At 35.1% G+C, this 20,149-nt stretch overlaps 1 protein-coding gene across 3 annotated transcripts in view; it reads right to left on the bottom strand.

Moving 5' to 3' along the window:
- Window positions 1-20,149, bottom strand: part of cux2b (cut-like homeobox 2b) — a 148,836-nt gene that overhangs the window by 104,919 nt on the left and 23,768 nt on the right. Inside the window, exons 2-3 of one of the 3 annotated variants that reach the window (XM_026268994.1) lie at window positions 18,731-18,824; window positions 18,405-18,548 (exon numbers count right to left, since the gene is read on the bottom strand). The exons of the other annotated variants lie outside the window; for them this stretch is intronic. The gene's annotated coding sequence lies outside the window, so the exon portion shown is untranslated. The remainder of the gene's footprint in view (window positions 1-18,404; window positions 18,549-18,730; window positions 18,825-20,149) is intronic. 3 annotated transcript variants of the gene reach the window in all.

The raw sequence follows: 20,149 nt of genomic DNA, 5'->3' as shown, positions 1-20,149 counted from the left end.
ATGCACTTGCTGAATTAAAGATGTAAGACCTTGAGAACACGTGACACTAATATAGCATACTATTTTTAACAAGCATTTTCCATATTGATTTCCTACATGCTATTTAGGAGGACAAAGAAAAGCTGTAAGATCATTTTAGTATGATTAAGTATGATATTAATATATTTGTATATATATATTTGTCATTGTAATTAAAAACCATTTTAGTAATTTTGTTGTTTTAGGCCTGTTTTCTTATGGTTTTAGTTTTAGTTAACTGTAATAACTCTGTGTGGTCATGTGGCAATGATATAAAATACACATTTTCATAATTTTGCATTTACTTCTGTCCTACATACTAATAATAATATTTAAAAAAAACAACTGTATCACTGATATACCAGTAAACAATGGCTAAATTAATACTGCTCATTTCATTGCAAGTATGTGAAGTACTAGTAGTATGCTATATATATATATATACTGTATATATATATATATACTGTTTAAAAACAGCGGGCAGAACACATTATATACTGAATTACAAGTAAACGGCGGAAAAATAATTCAGCTCTTTTGCTTCAAAACCACTTATGCAAAAGTTGGCAAGAGTGTAGTGTGCGATTGAAAATATGACAAACTAGTTTTTACAAGGATTTTGCATACTGTTGTCCTACACACTGCTTTAAAAAGCTGTCAGTATACTGCTCAAAATGCTGGAATATTACAGTAACAAACCAGATACATAATAATTCTGCTCTTTTACAAACAGAAACAATGTTGCATGCAGTTAAATATGGAGCCTCAATAAAGATAAATGCACACACTACATTCACATATGCACACATAGGATTCATACATGCACACACATGATTCATAAATACACACACAGGATACACAAATGCATACAAAATTCACAAATGCACACACAATTCAGAAATGCAAGCAACATTTACAAATGCACTCAAGATTCACAAATGCACAGGACAAGATTCAGAAATGTATTTCTGATGCACACACACATGTATCTTGATTTACAAACTGCTTGCGGTTTTGGCTCCATAGTTAAACACACGACACCATCATAATAGCATATTACTTTTCACAAGCATGTTGTATTTACCATAGACCTCCTACATACTAGCACTGCACAATATGCCAGAATAATAGCAAAGAAGAGGCAAAATAATTCTGCTATTTTTGTTCCAAGTACAATGCAGCATGCTGCTTCTTTCTGAAAGACTTTATCATTGCGTACTTTTTCAAAATATGCTGTAAAGTACACTACTGTGGCATAATACTACTGCATTTCAAACACAGCTAAAATAATTTCACTGGTTCTGTAACAAGCACACGTCTGCCAGATGAGCCTAGTGTCCACACTGAACAGCGGTCAGCTAATTTAACACAGCATGTGACCTTTACCATCACACTGATGACTTCTGATTGTCCCTGTCTGCTGACATCAAGCTACAATTATTAACTCATTCCTGCATTACTCGCTCATTACTGTATACAGCATTGTTCAGGGTTCTGCTAATGCTCGCTGTTCACAACAACAACAACAGAAGCAGGCTAAAAGAGTACTAGTCGTTCTCTCCGGAGAGATGGGATTTAACCATGTGTTTCACTCATCGGTGAATTCAGAGGTGTATCATGACATGAGCTGCCGTGGTCCAGCAGTTCCCATCTGTACCGGGCTGTCTCAGAGGAGAGCGGTGTACTCTGGGCCGCCAAACACACTGCAGAGGAGCCGCCTACGCTCGGCCCAGCCATGTGTGTCCCTCCTGGGCTTACGGGAATACTGTGGATGGTGAAGCAGAGAGAGGCAGGAGGATGCGGCGCACTTCCCTTGTGTTTGGAGCGCGTTTACCTTCGTGCACATGTGAAGAGGAGATGCATGAAGTGTGAAGGCACCCTCTCCACGTCAATCCTCCAGATAGTGGAGTCTATCATTAGAGCACTTACACACACAGATGGAGGATCTGGGCCAGACAGGAACTGCACAAAGTCTCATTTGCGATGATACTTCAGCTGATATAAAACTACATTTAGTATTAATCAATGTGATTATCATGCCATTGCTTAATGTTTTACAATTAAATTTCCTAAAAATGTATTCCAGACAAAAAAAATATATATATGATAAAAAAATTGTGATAATGATAAATAATAAATTAAAAAGATGATACATTTTAAAAACATAGCGATAGAGATAAGATATAAATAAATAAAGGTAAACAATACCAGTAATGATAAATTATTAATACATATTAATAAAAAATAATACAAATAATGATAATTTAATTAAACAATTATAAAGGACATATTAAAAAATCATAAGAAATAACAGTAAACAATGATGAGGATTATAAGTAAAATATAATCAAGATACTGAAAAAAACTATAAAATAAATAAAAATAATATATAAAAGATAATAATAAATAAAAGTCCTCATAAATATAAATAATAAATGATTAAACGATAAAATAATTAGAAAGATAATTTAATAAAAGCAATAAAATTAATAATTTAATAACAAGTACATTACAGACAGATACAAATATTACAATGATAAATAAAAAAAACAGTAAAATGTATAGTCTATGATAATATATATAATAATGAAAATACAAAGTTACAAAATATCAATATAGATAATATCATTAATCAAAGATAAATAATAATAAAAATGATAATGATAATAATAATAAAAAAATATGATCCATTTAAAAATTATAAGAATGAATAAGACATAAAAAATCATGTTAAAGATAATGATAATTATAGATTAAAGTAACAATAATAAAAATAAAAAATAAACGGATGAGGATAAAAATGCTAAAATAGCAATAAAAAAAGATTTAGATAATAAATTACAATTCATATATCATACACTGAAAATTTATCATAATGACAAAAGATAAATAATAAAACATTAAGATATTTTTAAGATATACTGTGTAGGCCTGTTGTATTGATCACTACAAAGCAGCTTTCATTTTTGACCACATGTATAAATAAAGCATAACACATCAACAGGATTTCATCTGTTTAGGAATTTGAAGTCAGTCGACAGAAAACCTCAATCTGCTGCAACACGACACGCCATCAGCCGCTTCTAGTACGCAACACGAACACCAACCTTCCCAGAAGTCTCAGCGATCCAGGCCACCCGGATGTACATGAGGGATTTGTCCCTCTTCTAATACATCAGGAGTGACAGCACCCAAGCGAGCGATAGCGAGGGGACAGCTGCTAAAAAAAGAGCCCGAGTTCAAACTAAATCTGGAAGCTTTTAGCTGCGTTATCTGAGCTTCTCCTCAGATACCACAAGTTAATTGATCTGAAACGTCTCGGGAGTCTCAAACGTCTCCATCGGCCGCGCACCTTTTTCCTTCATGCTAATCTATTAAGCCTCTATGTAATCAAAGACGCTCGAGGAACGTTCTTCAGACCGTCATATTCCAGCGACATCAATAGATCCTCTCCTCGTTCTCTACAACTTTCCCAGCTGAGAGAAACTGCAGCTGGAGACTGTAAACAGGCCACAAAGAAAATATGCTATGCTGCAATCCATTATTCATTTATGATACATTTTTCATTTAGCACTAGAGAGGGGGCTATACGCAATGATGAATGCATTGCCCAGGATGCAATTTGTATGTAAAATAACAGAAGATTAAAGAATATGTTTTAAGCGTAGATGTAGTTCACTGCCATTTAAAAGAGGGGGGAGCAAAAAAAAACCTTCATTGGGATAAAGAGCCCGTGGCGGTGCATTCGAAAAATCACTTAGTGCTACTTGGAGAGACTAAGTAATGAAACACAATGAGGAGGAGGCAGCGGCGTTCCAGGACACAGCATCTCTCTGTATCTCCATCATCTGTGAATGAGATGACGTCTGCAGCCGAGAGAGCTGATTTTCATTGATATGTCACTTGATGGGCATGAGAGTCCATAAACTCGATTATATGTCTCACACACGAGCAGCATGCACACACACACACTCACTCGCTCAAAATACAAGTTCCTCTTCAAATATAAAATTAAACAATAATGTTAAAAAGATCAAAATAAAAACAAATTATGACAAAAAATATATATATATAAAAAAATGATCTCAAATATGATATATGCATATTTGATAACAAATATGAATATTATATAACAAAATTATAAAAAATATATTTTAAAGATTAAAATACTGTAAATAAAAATACTGATAAAGATTATTTAATTTTTTTATTAAAATCCCAACGATAAATAAAAAATAAGCAATGGTCTATCTTAAAACACAAGCTCCTTGTTAGAATAAAAAATAACAATAAATAGAAAATAATAATCAATAATAATACAAATTTTAAATAATGAAAATGGGTATAATAAATAAAAATAATGCTAGATAAATATAAATGCTAAACAAAATGATGCTAAAAATTATATAGAAAAATAATTACAATAATAAAAAAATTATAAACAATATAATCTCTAAACAAGTCCATCATCAATTATAAAAAGTAACGATAAATAAAATGAATAAAAAATGATAAATAATAAAGATTATAAAGACTATAATAAATAAAAATAACTATAACAACAGTAACTAAAAAATACAAATAAATAATAATGATAAAATTATATAAAATAATTAAATAACAAAATTATAAATATTATAGATCTTTTTCAAAACAAGTTCCTCATCAAATATAAAAATTCTACAATAAAAGTAAAAAATGATAAACGACGATAAAAATAAAGATAGATTATAATTAATACAAATAATGATAAAGATAATGAATTATTTAAAAATGATAAACAGTAGTTGACTACTGTTATAAAATAAATAAATAATGATCAACAATGATCAATCAAAGTGACCTGTGTTGTGTGTTGTTGCAGCCCAATGTCGTGGCCTAGTGGTCAGAGAGTATGACTCCTAACCCCAAGGTTGTGGGTTCGAGTCTCAGGCCGGCGATACCAGAATTCTGAGAATGGGTCACCATACTTGGCTGTATGTCACCTCACTTTTTTTAGATTCTGACCCATTAGCCCAGTGTCACTGATGGCAGAGAGCTCCGTGCACACGAGGAAGAGGAGGAGGAGGAGGAGGTGGGAACAGGGAGGTGACAAAATCTATTTGGGTCAGCAACATCGATCTCAGCTCCCACTGCTCTAGAGGTCGGAGTTTCAGCGCGCTGAGAAGAACGCTGCTGCTTTTTGGCATGAGACGGTAAACTCACACACCGCCATATTACATGACACCAGAAATCAAAACAAGCTCCAATCTGATTGGCTGGCTGGGAAACTTCAAAATCAGCACCATGGTACTTCCAAAGTACTAAACATGGTATTAACATAGTACTGTCTGTTCAGAAGTGCAGAGCTCTCAGAAAGAGCTTAAAAGTACTAAAACGTCTTATGTTGCTACAGTACTTTGAGCACCATCTCAAAACACCACAGTACTACCACATGATACCTTCAGAAGAGCGAATGTCACAGAACAATATGAGTAAATGTCCGTGTACGTTCATATATATATATATATATATTATATTATTTTCATTACACATACAGGTGCATCTCAATAAATTAGAATGTCGTGGAAAAGTTCATTTATTTCAGGAATTCAACTCAAATTGTGAAACTTGTGTATTAAATAATTTCAATGCACACAGACTGAAGTAGTTTAAGTCTTTGGTTCTTTTAATTGTGATGATTTTGACATTTAACAAAAACCCACCAATTCACTATCTCAAAAAGTTAGAATATGTTGACATGCCAATCAGCTAATCAACTCAAAACACCTGCAAAGGTTTCCTGAGCCTTTAAAATGGTCTCTCAGTTTGGTTCACTGGGCTACACAATCATGGGGAAGACTGCAGATCTGACAGTTGTCCAGAAGACAATCATTGACACCCTTCACAAGGAGGATAAGCCACAAACATTCATTGCCAAAGAAGCTGGCTGTTCACAGAGTGCTGTATCCAAGCATGTTAACAGAAAGTTGAGTGGAAGGAAAAAGTGTGGAAGAAAAAGATGCACAACCAACTGAGAGAACCAAAGCTTTATGAGGATTGTCAAGCAAAATTGATTCTACTTGCATTTAAATTTGAATCGCTTTTTTTGCATTGCAGTTATTAATTTGTTATTTATTTTTTGACTTCCTTTTTCATTTAAATTCTACATTCTGCTTACAATTGCAACTCAGCGATATTTTACAATGATTGAGATAATATTATAGTTTTTATTCATGTTTTGAGTTCGTTTTTATTTTTATAAATTGTAAATAATTATTTTTTTATATATATATTTTTTTTCAATTCTGCATTGTTTACAAATGCAACTCTTTTCATGAGCCAATTATATTTTAGAATAATTTAGATACTATTGTACTGTAGTTTTCATTAATATTTTGAATTATTTTTTATTCTTATAATTTGCAAATAATTATTTATATATATATATTTTATATTTTTATTTTAATTTTATTTTTTTTATATATATATTACATTTTATTTCGGTAACATTTTGCTATGGTTTTAGTTTTAGTTAAATATTACAGCCTTGTTATGAACTGATTTGGAATTGAACAATCAGCCGAGGTACAGTAGCAGGTGGATGTGTGCGGCTCTGGTTTTGCAGCGTTACAGAAGCTGGTGTGTGTGCAGGTGTGTGAGGCGTAATGAAGAGTGACTGTCAGACATGACCTGGGTGAAAAGAAAGCTGTTTGTGCAGGTCCGAGAAAGTGTCGAGGAGGAGAGGCCTCGGTGAAGGGCCTGTCAGAGCCTCTCCGAGCGTCCGGCACGGCCAGCAAATGGGCCTGATCCGCACACATTGCACGCCAACGCATCGCCTGTCTGAGCCGAGAGGAACGGGAGAGAAACTGAGGAGACAGACAGACGGCGAAGGGGAAGGGGAGGGAATTAGATCCATGCTTTGTAGCCTTCATTGCGTCTCCGACAGGCATGTTTCGGCTCAGAGGCGCTGGCTAATCCTCACCTCACCCGCTCGCTGGAAAACCACGTCTCACTGCAGTTTCACACACACACACACACAGCCCTCGACGGACCTCCCATAGCTCATTTAACATCAAACTTCCAGCACAACATTCCCGTGAGCCAAAAGCACAAAAGCCCTTTTCTGATCAGTTAGGAGTTTTTTTTTTCTTTGTGCCACAGATACATCTGCTTTTAACCCTTAAACCTCATCTTGAGGGTTTATAGATGTAACAACAATAATATTCTACTAAAATACGCAGCAGCACAACTGTTTTTAACACTGATAATAATCAGAAATGTTTCTCGAGCAGCACATCAGCAGATTAGAACGATTTCTGAAAGATCATGTGACACTGGAGACTGGAGAAATGATGCTGAAAATACAGGAATAAATTACATTTTAAAATATAATTTAAATAGAAACACCTCTTTTGAACTGTAATAATATTTTACAATTTTTACTGTAATTTGTGACCAAATAAAACCAGTCTTGCATAAGAAACATTTTACAGAAACACTTTATTTAATCTATTTCAAATTAATAAATTATAAACATTTAAAATGAATAAATATTAAGTAATTAGTAACTGCTTATTGGAATTAGTAACTTCAATAAACAATCATCATTATTATTACTAAACAATTGCTGAAATATTGTATTATTGTTTTACCATAACTTATTGTAAATTGTATATTTCATTTGAATTTATTTCCATTATCATAATTATTTGTGCTGTTGCTGACTCAAACTGTGGTTAAATCACTGTAACACACCCCTTCAAAACATACTGCTCTAATGAATGACTTTACCGTGCAGGACTATGGCTTTTTTCTTCTTTTCTAGATTCTGATAACATACTATGATTTGTATAATCATTACTTTTCTTATTTAGATATGAGAAGTTACCGACTGTCTGAAGAGAATAAGAGCAAGCCAAGAGTTTGTGATTAAACATACGGTGAACTTGACCTCCTCTGCCACTGAACACAGCACAGACGGTCAACTCTTAACCCTTTATATGAGTGTCTTTACAGAATGAGAAGAAGCTGAAGAAGCTGCCAAGGCCAGATGAGAGCAAAGCACAGACGCTCACACAGAAAACCTCCGACTGGCAGCCACTCAACACTTCAGCTTGAGAACAACACACACACACACACACACACACACACACACACACACAATGTCTTTCATAATCTCAATGAACGAAGCAGCTTGAGCGTTTCAAAGGCAGATGCATTCACCTGCTCATGTTCAAGTAGAGCAAACAGAAAAACGCCAAGACTAAAACGCCTCATTTCCGATCATCACACCAGTAAGTTTTTCCTCCATTGCAGGGGACAATAAAACGCTCCTCTTGGTTCCTCGCCGACTAAACGCAAACTACAGGTGATTAAAGTGAAAAGTGCTTGGGTAAAAGCGCCAACGCAATGGCGTAGAGCGAGCCAGCCGAGATTTATCCCTTCACGGCCTTTTGACACTAAATTAAACTGTTGAGTCCATTCCCTGTGCCAGCTAGTTATCTTTCTGGGCTAATTTAACACTATAATTTACGTTCCGTATAAAATACGTCCCGATATGGTGCTGTGGAGACAGTACATCATTCTCGCCGAGCGAAAAGGACGGAATTAGATCATATTCATGATGCAATTAAACACTTCAGTGGGAATCAATGTAAAACTGATGAGCCCTGAAAACAATGCATATGGCAGGGAACATTAGAACGCATTACCTTCCGCTGGAAACCCTCGGCAGATGCAATTTAAACCCCTCCAACACTCGCCGCAGCCTCATAACGCGCAGCCATAATAAATGAATTTTTCACAAAATTATTCAACTACTAAATTGCCCATGGTAACTGAATATCAGATGAAAGTGATGTGAATTATTAAGAAGAGATACTGTTTGTTCTTACCCAGAGTATAATAATGGCACAAACGAGGGGAGAGAAAGCGAGACTGGTGGTAATAAACACCGCCGCTCTCGTCGAGCTCTGAAGGAAGTTGTTGTGTGACTGTGGTCACCTGCTGTGATGATGGCATTGACCATCTCCCAGTGGGCTGAAGTGAAGGATTGTGGGTGGTCTGGAAGAGCTAGACAGATTATCAAGCGCTCTCAAGCTTCTCTCGTAGGCCCGATGTTAAAATGCAATCGCATTTAATATCTTTCCTAATGATTTCAACTATGCATTTTCATATCGAATCAAAAATATCAGAACAATAGTTCTCTCCAGTGATGTAATCAGGACATATCGCATCATTTAGTCTGCTTAAATTCATCTGCCTCCACTTTTAAAAGACATGCCCACAACTAAACATCCAATCAACAACTCATGCAAACCTACTTTATTTCCTCCTTAATAATCTGTTAAAGCTCATCCACACCAAAAATGACAGCTATAATGAAAACTGCACACTATGTATATGAAATTTCCATTCATTTGGATTACATTTTTAACAAACTAATACATTTCGATGCATATTTAAATGAAACACGTAGTATTTCTGCACAAAAAAAGAATTATAAGTAAATACAAACTGTGGTATAGTTTATTTACAAAATAGACATATTTTCAAAATGCATCAATTCAAGTTGCTTAGAATCAGCATAAGTCTGTTCACAGGGAAAATGCATTTAGTTAAGAAATATGAACATGGTTAAATATGGCTAGCAATAAAATGTATGAGATTGATTACCTATAAGCCTCGTTTCTTAGTACTGTTGCATCGGTTTCTTTTCAGTTTCATTAATGTATGAACGACAGACGAGCTTCACATTAAGTAAACCTAAATTTTGTGTTATCATCATCTACACCAAAGTATGATAACATTGTTTTAAGTGTTTCTGTCTGCAGTTTTTGTTATCTTGCACTTCAGTCAAGTCGAGTGGATTCTGTTTGGGTGTCAGCGTTGTTATTTTTCATTAACTGGAAAAACCAAAGTGATTCTGATGACATTCTTCCTCTCTATAGCTGAAGTGTTGACAGTGGAATTACACTGATTATTAAAGGTTTATAGTTATCGTTGTTGGTGTGAATGAGCCTTTTCACCAGGATACACTGCACAACACAACACAGAAGACAATATCTCGCCACCTGTTTTTTAGACTTTAAACTTCATGACTTTTAATGCATGAATATAATAAATTAGATGAAATCAACACTTTTTTGCCAGGATTAATTGTTCTGGCCAAATAGTACTACTAGACAATGTTTTATATAAGTGCATACCATGGTACTCACAAGGTATACCATGCTAAGACTGGCACATGTATGCAAAAACATGGCAGTACCCTTTACTTTTATATATTATTGACCAAGTTTTGGAACAATTAAGGGGTTATTTACAAACTCTACATAAAATTGCTTTCCATTACTTGAAAACTAAATGTGACCAAATACTGCAAGAAAGTCTTGTCATTTCTGAGAGACACTCTCAGTCTTTGTAGAATCCAAACCCAGACTCAACAGCACTGAAGTTAACCAGTGGAAAATGTGTATGAAGTGGACAGAGCGTGCATTTTGGAGCAATTAAGCATAATTTCTGACAATGAGAGATTCTCTCTCTTGAAATGGTAATTACACTTAATAATGCTTTAATCTGTCCGTCACGGACGAGGTGAGAGGGAGGGGGCACGCTAAAGTGCTCCAGGGTCACACGGCAAGCTAGAGGTCGCACAACACCACGACAACCGGCCCATCACACACACACACACACACACACTACCTCTGGTCTGTCAGAAGCCTCAAAACTACACTTGAAGAGAAAAGAGTGTAGAGAGAGAGCGAGACTTTAATGCAGACATTTCAGAACAGCATTAAGTTCAACTTAAACATAGAAAACAGACTGACAACATAAAAAGAACTGAAAAAAGCTATATTTATTCTACAGAGCACTCATATAATATTATATAAAATGAAAACTGACCAAAAAGATTAAAGTATCTTCTTCTCATCTACACAATTTTGTTAAATGCTCTTTAGAATAGTAATATTCGTTCTGCTAATTGCACTGGATTTTGACTTAGCAATAACAAGCAGCTAGTCATTGTTTTACCAGGCTGTGACAAACTACTTTTCTATCTTTCCTTTAAAGAAATGGACAAGTAGGCCTTATGTCAATATATTCCTCACCAGCTTCCTGTTCCAACAGGAAATGTCAAGACGAAGGGTCAAGGTTTGGCTGGTCAGCATAGTACAGTTAGCCCCTGCTGGCAGATGTCGTTACTACATCACATGACTCCAAAAAGAGTCGTTCTCCATTCATTCAAAAGTGGCAGTATATTGATCAAATAAAAAGTGTTGCAGGCAGCATAAGAAAACTAAGAAAAACATAAAAACTCCCAAATAAATTCCTCCTATGAGCTGGTTATTTTAATAAATCATTCAACAACAACAATAAAAAGAGTTTTTACAGCTATTAATTAATAAAAAATTACACAATACACAATTATAGACCATGATGTATATTCATATAAAAGATAAAGCATTAAAACATTTAAATAGTTTTAATAAACAAATAAAATAATAATAACTGAAAATAAATTATACAGTCTACATTGTCAATACAAAAATGGTAGGGCATATAAGATGTCTACAGATTTTAATTCATTAATATGTTTTGAAAAACATTTACTAACATAAACATGAATGCTACTTGAATTGAATTTGAATTATATTTGAATTAAAAACAATTAAATAAATATTTAAATGGCAAATAATTAATAAATAAAATGCAAAATAAAAATGTATTATATATTTTGGTAAAATAATTATTGTATATGAATAAAAATTAATTCAATGTTTTCTAATACAAATTGCAAAACACAAAATACTGCAGAAAACCATCATGGTATTACAATGTGATACCGTCCCTGTACCATGGCAGGACTTTTTTATCTTGTGAGGGAGTAAATTTTTTGAGCGATTACGATATTTTGCGACTTAGTCCCATTAAACTAAACTTAATTCAATATGAACTTGTGTGACAGAGAGCAAGCTTTCTAAATGACTCCCAGCAGCTCAAGCGAACATGAGAGTAATGCTAACACAAACACAAACAAATGATACCTTTGTACCCCATGTCATTTGTACTCTATGCAGGAAGAGAGAGAGAGAAAGAGAGAGAGAGACTCTCTTCCCGGATCATCGCTCTCTCTCTCTCTTTCTGTGACCACTTCACCGGCAAAATGAAGAGGAAAGACAACAAATCACTCTCAAATCTGCTGCTGTTGTTCCACAGCCTGTCAACGCATCTCTCCCGCCTGGCCACGTCAATACTGAAGAGTGATGGCCGTTTGCTATATGATTGCCGTTTTTATTTTCTCTCCCATGCTCACCTTTCTCTTTACCTCTTTCTATTCTTCCTCCTACCGCCCGCTCTGCTCTAATCAGCACGGCGGGCCGAAACAAAAGAGGGATTGTCTCTTTAACTGAGAGCAGCACTGTATCACAGCTTTCTTCCCCATTTCCCCGCTTTATTAGCGGCGCGGCGGACCACTGTTTATACTAGTGGGTATTCCGTGTTTGCTGGAACAATTACAGTATGACAAATGGTCCATCAACGCCATCTATCAGAAGGTGCTTGACAGGAATCCTATACGCAGGGCGGCCATTCATCCCCTGCCCGCCTTCTCCTGGGCACCATGCTTCAGTATCCATGACAACACGCAAGACGCTCGAGACGCTCCTTGATGAGAGATGGCACCCGAGAGTGGCTCGGGAAATTAGCCTTTGACACCCCACCCCCCAAACGTGCTCCCAGAAGCATCCCAACCCCCAAGAGCCTGCGTGCAAGCAAAAAAATGGTGCCGTGACCCGGACGTATTCGCCCCACCCCCAGCCTGGATAATCACCGGACCCAAACACAAATGCGCACACACCTCAAGATCTCGCCGTTTGCAGCTTATCTGAGCAACTAGAGCATGCACAAGATGGCTGATCGCCACTCCTGATATCCCATTATCTTCAGCAAATGTAAATACAATCACCCTCATCCTGCACCCCGCATGCTGGATCGCGTTTCAGCCCCGGAAAACAAGATTGACATTTCATTGAGCGGCCTTTTGCGCTCTATATTAAACACAGGAAAGTATTTGCTTTGCAGCCAGGTTTGCAGTTGTTCATTATGCCTCACCTTTTGGCTTATTGATAGAGGGAACTCTGGGGTATTGGGAAGGAACTAAATTGCTTGGGACTTTCCTCGGTGAGGAACAGATAATGCTGCTTTTAATAAAGCTGTTTTGGACAAAACGGTCGCCGATGCAGACGAATGCAGGATTGGGAGCTTTGAGGACATTGTCCTAGACTGTGGGAAACCAAAAATAAAAGGGGAGATGCAACAGAAGGATCGATATTCACGAGGCAGACGGCTGGAGCAGACGAAGGGGGTCAGAGTTCAACCTCCTGGGTGACCTTTGTCTGGTCTGAAACAAATACTGTGGGAGACAACTAAAAAATATAATGCGGGTCACTGACATCTCACTTTTTGTCTGTTGTGACCGATCACACGTCGACTTCTGCACAAGCTGCGGCTCGTGATAAGATAAATGAAGGCCAATTTAAAAATGCAGTACTTGTCAAGTGAAATGTTTAATCAAAATTGATTAACAGTGGAAAATAAATATTATCTAGGTAAATATGGTTTAGGGTGGATGGTCATTTAAATGTATCACAGGGTGGACAAATGTGCACAACATCCAAGATGTTATGCTTTAAACTATTTCATTACTACAAGTAATGATAACTTAAATAAACAAATATTTTAATGACAAGTCAGCAGTTAAGTCAGTAATCTATTTTGAGAACAATGCAAATAAGAGTCATACAAGCGACAACAAAAATATACATAAATACAAAAATTGTCTATTTACATTAAAAACAATAAGTTTACAGCAATAGCAGAAAGAAATTCATACATAATATGAATAGATAAAATAACTGAAACGAAATATATTAATTGAATCAAGAGCTCGAGAATCAGAAATTAATCTGGACATTCTAATTGAATCCAGCCACATAACTTCAAAAAGACTTTTCAAAAGTGAAGAAACAAAATTAAAATAAAGACACAAAATAAATGAAGACACGCCTATATATGGGCATCATATCAGTAGCATCAGCTACTGAAGCATGTATACTGCACAGGCCATGTAATGCTCTATTACTGAAGTTATAAAACAGTATGCTGACCTGCCGAGTTGAGTAACTCATTTTAGAAGCGTGAACTGAGCTTAAATGCAAAATGTCAACAGCTATAACCCGCCTGTGCCAGCGGTGCCCACATTGATGTGGCACAGCCTCCTTCTTCCAGTTGGAAAGCCGACAGTTTCGCAGAGACTTGGAGTCCTTAATTATCCCCCGACTTAGTCTAATTCAATCAACACAATTTCAATCTGCCTGCAAACAGGCAAAAACCCTCCCGTCCCCTCCAGTAGAGAGTCTGAAATATACACGAAGAGGAAGTGGAGCTGCCGGAACAGATGAAAACTAGATGCCACATAATCTTACTGCTTAAATCTCATCTTTATGAGTGATTATGAATGAACAGAAGCCTAGGAGTGAGCCGATCACATGCTTCTCTCGTATAAAAAACAATTCAGGAATTATCATAAAAATACCACTGGGAAAGTCATGGTAATAGTACTGTTGGTATTTGCAAAGTAAAAACAGAGGAAAGTGCAGTGAAAACAGCGCATCACTTTCTTCAGCGCTCAATGCATTTGTGCCCTTTTTTAAGTATGCACATGTAAAAAATAATTAAATAAATTACCTCACTGCTTTGCTTTTTATGTGTGCGTGGATATAAGTAAAAAAAAAAAACGCTTATATTTTAATTATTTATATATAAATCAAATAAAATATGAATGCATTCATTTATTTTTGTTTGCATATTCAGTACCATTTATTGTAATTAATATTCAAATAAACACACACACACAAACATGGAGTATATATTGTGAAAATATTTACATGTATATACATTTATATATTTATTTTATTATATTTTATGTTATATATAAATATGTTTAATATATAAACTTAGAACTTTCTTTAAAATATTCATGCATGTGTTTGTATTTATATATACATAATAAATATACATACTACACACTCATATAATATGTAAACAAAAACTTTTATTTTTGGATGCGATTTTATATATATATATATATATATATATATGTATTATAAACTATTATTGTTACTTAAATGTAAAATAAATCTGAATATAACTATGGCACCTCACAGATTTAAAAAAAATAAATATAAAAAAAAAAAAACGATAAAATACAGCATGGAGCAACCTTTCAAATTCAGACTTGACGGTTTCTGATCAAGTGCGATGTAAAAAAAAAAGTCATTGATTTCTGGGACAGTAACCCTCATGAAGGCGGTCTTGACCCGACCTTAAACATTCTCCGGAGATCCTGACGCATCCCAACACGCTTGGACGCGGACAAGCCTTCATTTAAAGGTCATTAGGTTTTAATTGCACGGCTAATTCCCTGTGAGGACCAGGAGCGGAAGCGGCACGTCTGGGAAGACCGGACAGGGTGGAGGGGGAAGTTAAACAATCGTGAATTGAGCTCTTAAAAACCCAGAAAGCCATCAGAGCAGAGATCCACCCTCATTTAAACAGCATCCCACTCAGCGCTCGCACCACGTTATTAGATTTAATAAGCTCAAATAGCAGCCCGGCCCTGGCGTCATTATACAGCCGTTACTTTCTTGCAGACTGCCAAGAATGTTTTGTGCCGGCTTCAGACTGCCAGAGCCAACAATCACAGATTAGTGAAGCCCTTCTCCCATTTCAACAGAGGTTAATAAAAAGCGACAGGGCTAAGTCTGCTCTGATTAACTATGCTGAGAGATATTAGCGCAGTTTGTTACATCAGATCATTATTGGATTAAATGTTGCACACGCTCACACTACAATGAAATTTTCATTATCCATTTACAAGATGTACACACAAAGCCGGCTCTGGGAGTACACTTGTCAGAACAAAGAGGGTTTTCTTTTTTTCCTCTTTTTCAAAGCTGATACTAGAGTCTGACGATCTTTCCTGTGACGTTCCCGGGTCAAGCGCTTACTGTAATTGTTTTCTTAAAAACAAAAAGCGAAGATTAGTAAAGCATTTGAGCCAATTAGCCTCAGAGAACACCTTTCGACTGCAACCGTGCACGATCTTTAAGGTTTTGATGAGTTTAATGTGTCTGCTGAGAATTTGGCCTTTTGTTCACAACTAAACCCAGATCATGCACCAACCTAAACCTGACCTAAACCCGTCCCTAAACCTTCCCCTGACCTTAATCAACCTCCTATTGAAGCTAGTTTCTTTCTACACAGATTAAAGAGTTGCTGGGAAAAAATCAATGGAGGTCAGTGGAGAAGAGAAGTTATTTCAGCACTGTGTTTATAAGCTTATCATTAGGCCTAATGAGAACAACAACATGAACAGATTAGAAAGTCTATATTTCAGAGGAAAGACAATTAAGCTATATCTGAGGACATCGCCATGCGGGACATGCTTACAAATTTGAGCATTTACTTCAATATGAAGCATAATGGTACTGAGAGAGCAGAAGTGATTGCATCTAAATCAAGCATCACTATTACTCTTATTCTCATTTATTTTAGTGATCAGATTAAAAAGAAAAGAAATTCAAGTTGACCAGTAAGAAATGACCTCACAACCAATCTGAACGACTTAGCAACCATCCAGAACACCCTAGCAACCACCCACAACCTCCCAGCATCTCAGTTACTTTAATTGTGGAAGCATCATTCACATAAACTTCTTAAATGTCACTATCAACACTATTTAACTATTATAGTTAAATTAAAACGACTTAAAAAAAATATTGCATGAAATAAAATCAGTGTTAACTGAAATAAACAAAACCTGAAAATCTTTAATATAAATTAATAGAAAAATAAACAGACGTTTAAAAAAAAAATAATGACAGAACCACAACAAAATTAATACGAATTTAAAATAATATGAAAATGTGAAAAATAGAAACAAATTCAAAATAATAAAAACTAAAATAGTGTTTAATTGCAATAAATAAATAAATACTGAAATAAAATGAAAATCTCTCTCCAAGTATATATATTAGTGGTGGGCATAGATTAATTTTTTAAATCTAGATTAATCTCACTGTGATCTTGAAATTAATCTAGATAAAAATGGCTCATTCGAATTCTGCCGAAGGCATTCAGAATATGTGTGTTACCCAAATAAAATTGACAAACAGTAAGTCTTTGAGAAGGGGTTTATCAAGCTAGGTGGTGCATTAGAAAAGGGGCTCATCTTCTGTTTCCAAAATGTATCACAAACTGCTTGAAAAGCTGTAAACTAATTCCACATTGCACAAGATGCAAACAACATTACTCCTGTTTCACACCAATGTTTAAGTTTTTTTCAAGTTTGTAGGTGTCAAGGTACAGAAACCAAATAATTAAATGTAAAATAGCACTGGATAGTCTTCAAGGTAAAAATGAAATATACAATCAAACCTACATTTATTCAGACACCTTCATTTCTCACATTATCACAGCTTTGCTATATATATCAAAAATTATACCTGCTGTCTGAATAAATTTTGGTTTGACTGTTAAAACTACAAAGAAATTCAGTCAAGAGCAGTGAGTGATTTTCATTTTCATTTTCTTGGATTAACATTACAGCAGCCAGTAGCTAAATTAGGCGCGGTCACTTTAAGAGACAATGAACGCATCCAATATAATACACATCCCATTTTTTTCCTCAACTGTTTACTTTCACTTAAGAAATAACTGACAGTTTTTTTCGAGCATAATTTCCAAGGTGCATATTTTGACATATTTTGTATGTATTTGTCGGCACAAGAGCAAAAATAAGCAAATTCGATGTTCTAGTGTTTTGAGACGCCTTTCTCTTCGCAGAAGAGAGCTCGGTTCAGTGTCGCTGTCCGTGATACGCGGCGCTCTCTCTTTTTTGTAAAATTATAATAATAAAAAATATCAAAACACAACAACTATGCTACAACTTAAATGAAAACAAAAAATTTAAAATATTAATTAAAACTAAAAGAGAATCTCAATGATAAAATACAATTTAAGGAAAGCAAATCTGTTTTTCTGGACAGATGTTGAATTGGTTTCTCTTTTAAATCAACAACAAATTAATATCATCCCTAACAGGAGTTTGAACAAACCCCTAAACAGAAATCAATCAAGTTTGTGAGAAACAGATTTACATTTTTTAATTATTTGGTGAAAATATTCCCTTTGACTGAAGATCTCTAAATAATTTGCATATATTCAGACATCATGAACTTCACCGGTGGCTCCATTTTCCTCTTGTAAAGCTATAAATCTTGAACTAACCATTTCTGGTAACCCTGTTTTTCCTCCACACATTCGTCAGTTATCACATGTACCTGTTTATGAGTCTTTCTCTGTTATTACACCAGCGATCAGCTGTCCGACTGAGGCAGAAATATTCACTTTTGCTTCAGCCGCCCCACTCTTTTCACCCTCTAAAGAGAGAGGTCCGTCCCTTCGAGAACCAAACCTGCTTCCAACTGCAGAAGAAAGAGTGGGCTTCAATTAGTGTGTCTCCTGGGGTCCCCCCCGTCCCATTACCCACCATAAATCCTGATGCTTTACGATTAGGTGCATAAAATGAGTCATCCATCTGGACAGTAAATAAAAGCTTGTCAGTGGCCTGACGCCAAGCCTGAGCACGGCTTCCTGTGAAACTCACCTCTATATGCGGACAGTCAGACGTCAACACCACCCATACAAGACAGAAACTGTCTGGACAAATCAGACGATCACATGCTTGGGTTATATGTACACTGAAAAAAAAATGGCATTGAAACAAATTTACAGTCTGTTATGCAGAATGCTTTTTTATTTCCACTTTATTTCCTGAATTTGAATTGAGGTAACACCGAATATGGAATTGCATTTTGAATTTGAATAACAGAAAGTAGAATTAAACTAATGTTGTTATTGTTAAACTGTTAAAAATAGAGTTAAAATAATTGAAATATAAATATTACATAAAAAATGTTGCTTTAATGGCCACTTAAAATGCCAAACAAAATAATAAACTAATAATAATAATAATAAACATCTTCTAATAGTTCAGAAAAAAGACAAAAAGCATGAATAAAATACTAAAATTAAAACAAAAATGTAAAAAAATATTTAAACTGAAAAAAAAAAAAATAACACTGACTGAAATTCAAAGAAACTGTGATATGTTTTTGTTAAAACGATCTTGTCGAATTGTAAAACATTTCTAAAAAGAATTAATTAAAAAAATAAAAAATTTATTTAAGGTTACAGAAACTTACAGACAGATACATATGTTTGAAATGACACCCACACAAATTTCCAATTAATTGTAAAAAAATTAAAATTATTATAATAATAATAATAATAATAATTATATATATATATATATATATATATATATATATATATATATATATATATATATATATATATATATATATATGTATTTTTTTTTTTTTTTTTAATACATTTATGGAGCAGAGTGGAAGAACACTTCATTTCCCAGAATCCTTCACTTGACTTGACCTGAGTGAAAACTTTTTTTCAATCTAGCACTATAGAGCAGAGAGCCTCGGATAATCACTGAAAGTTCAGACTGTTTCTAACACATGACTTTGTATATAAAATGGACATTTATACAGTGTTTTTGTTTTTTATCACTTCTATAGTCACAATTTACACTTCTTTTTAAGATAGATAACAGAAATGACATTTTGATCATCTATATTTCTTCAATGGTGCGATTACCCATTAAGTATTTTAGGCATGAATTCTTCCCGTTCTCTATTAAAGGCATGGTGCACAGAGTCCTTCAACTGAGATGCGATCATACCCATCAGCCACTGAACAAATGAAGGCAAATATTTCAAGAATTTAGGCTCGCAGTTATGACTCGCTGTTGCACGGCAGGCTTGTGCATTTAATATGGTTAAAAAATAAAAACGTTCAACTCTTTGTTTGCTTGCCTTTATCTTTTTAGCATGATGCAACATCAAAGAACAAGGAGTCAATCAGGAACGAGCCGCTTCAGGCCTGCAGTGTGTGACTGCCAGAGGCCAAGGGCCGCAGGAAACCTCAGCTCAGGGGCCACGCAGCTCCT

The sequence above is a fragment of the Carassius auratus genome, chromosome 8 (genome assembly GCF_003368295.1).
Source record: "Carassius auratus strain Wakin chromosome 8, ASM336829v1, whole genome shotgun sequence".
NCBI lineage: Eukaryota > Metazoa > Chordata > Actinopteri > Cypriniformes > Cyprinidae > Carassius > Carassius auratus.
This window is presented reverse-complemented; position numbering and strand designations above follow the sequence as displayed.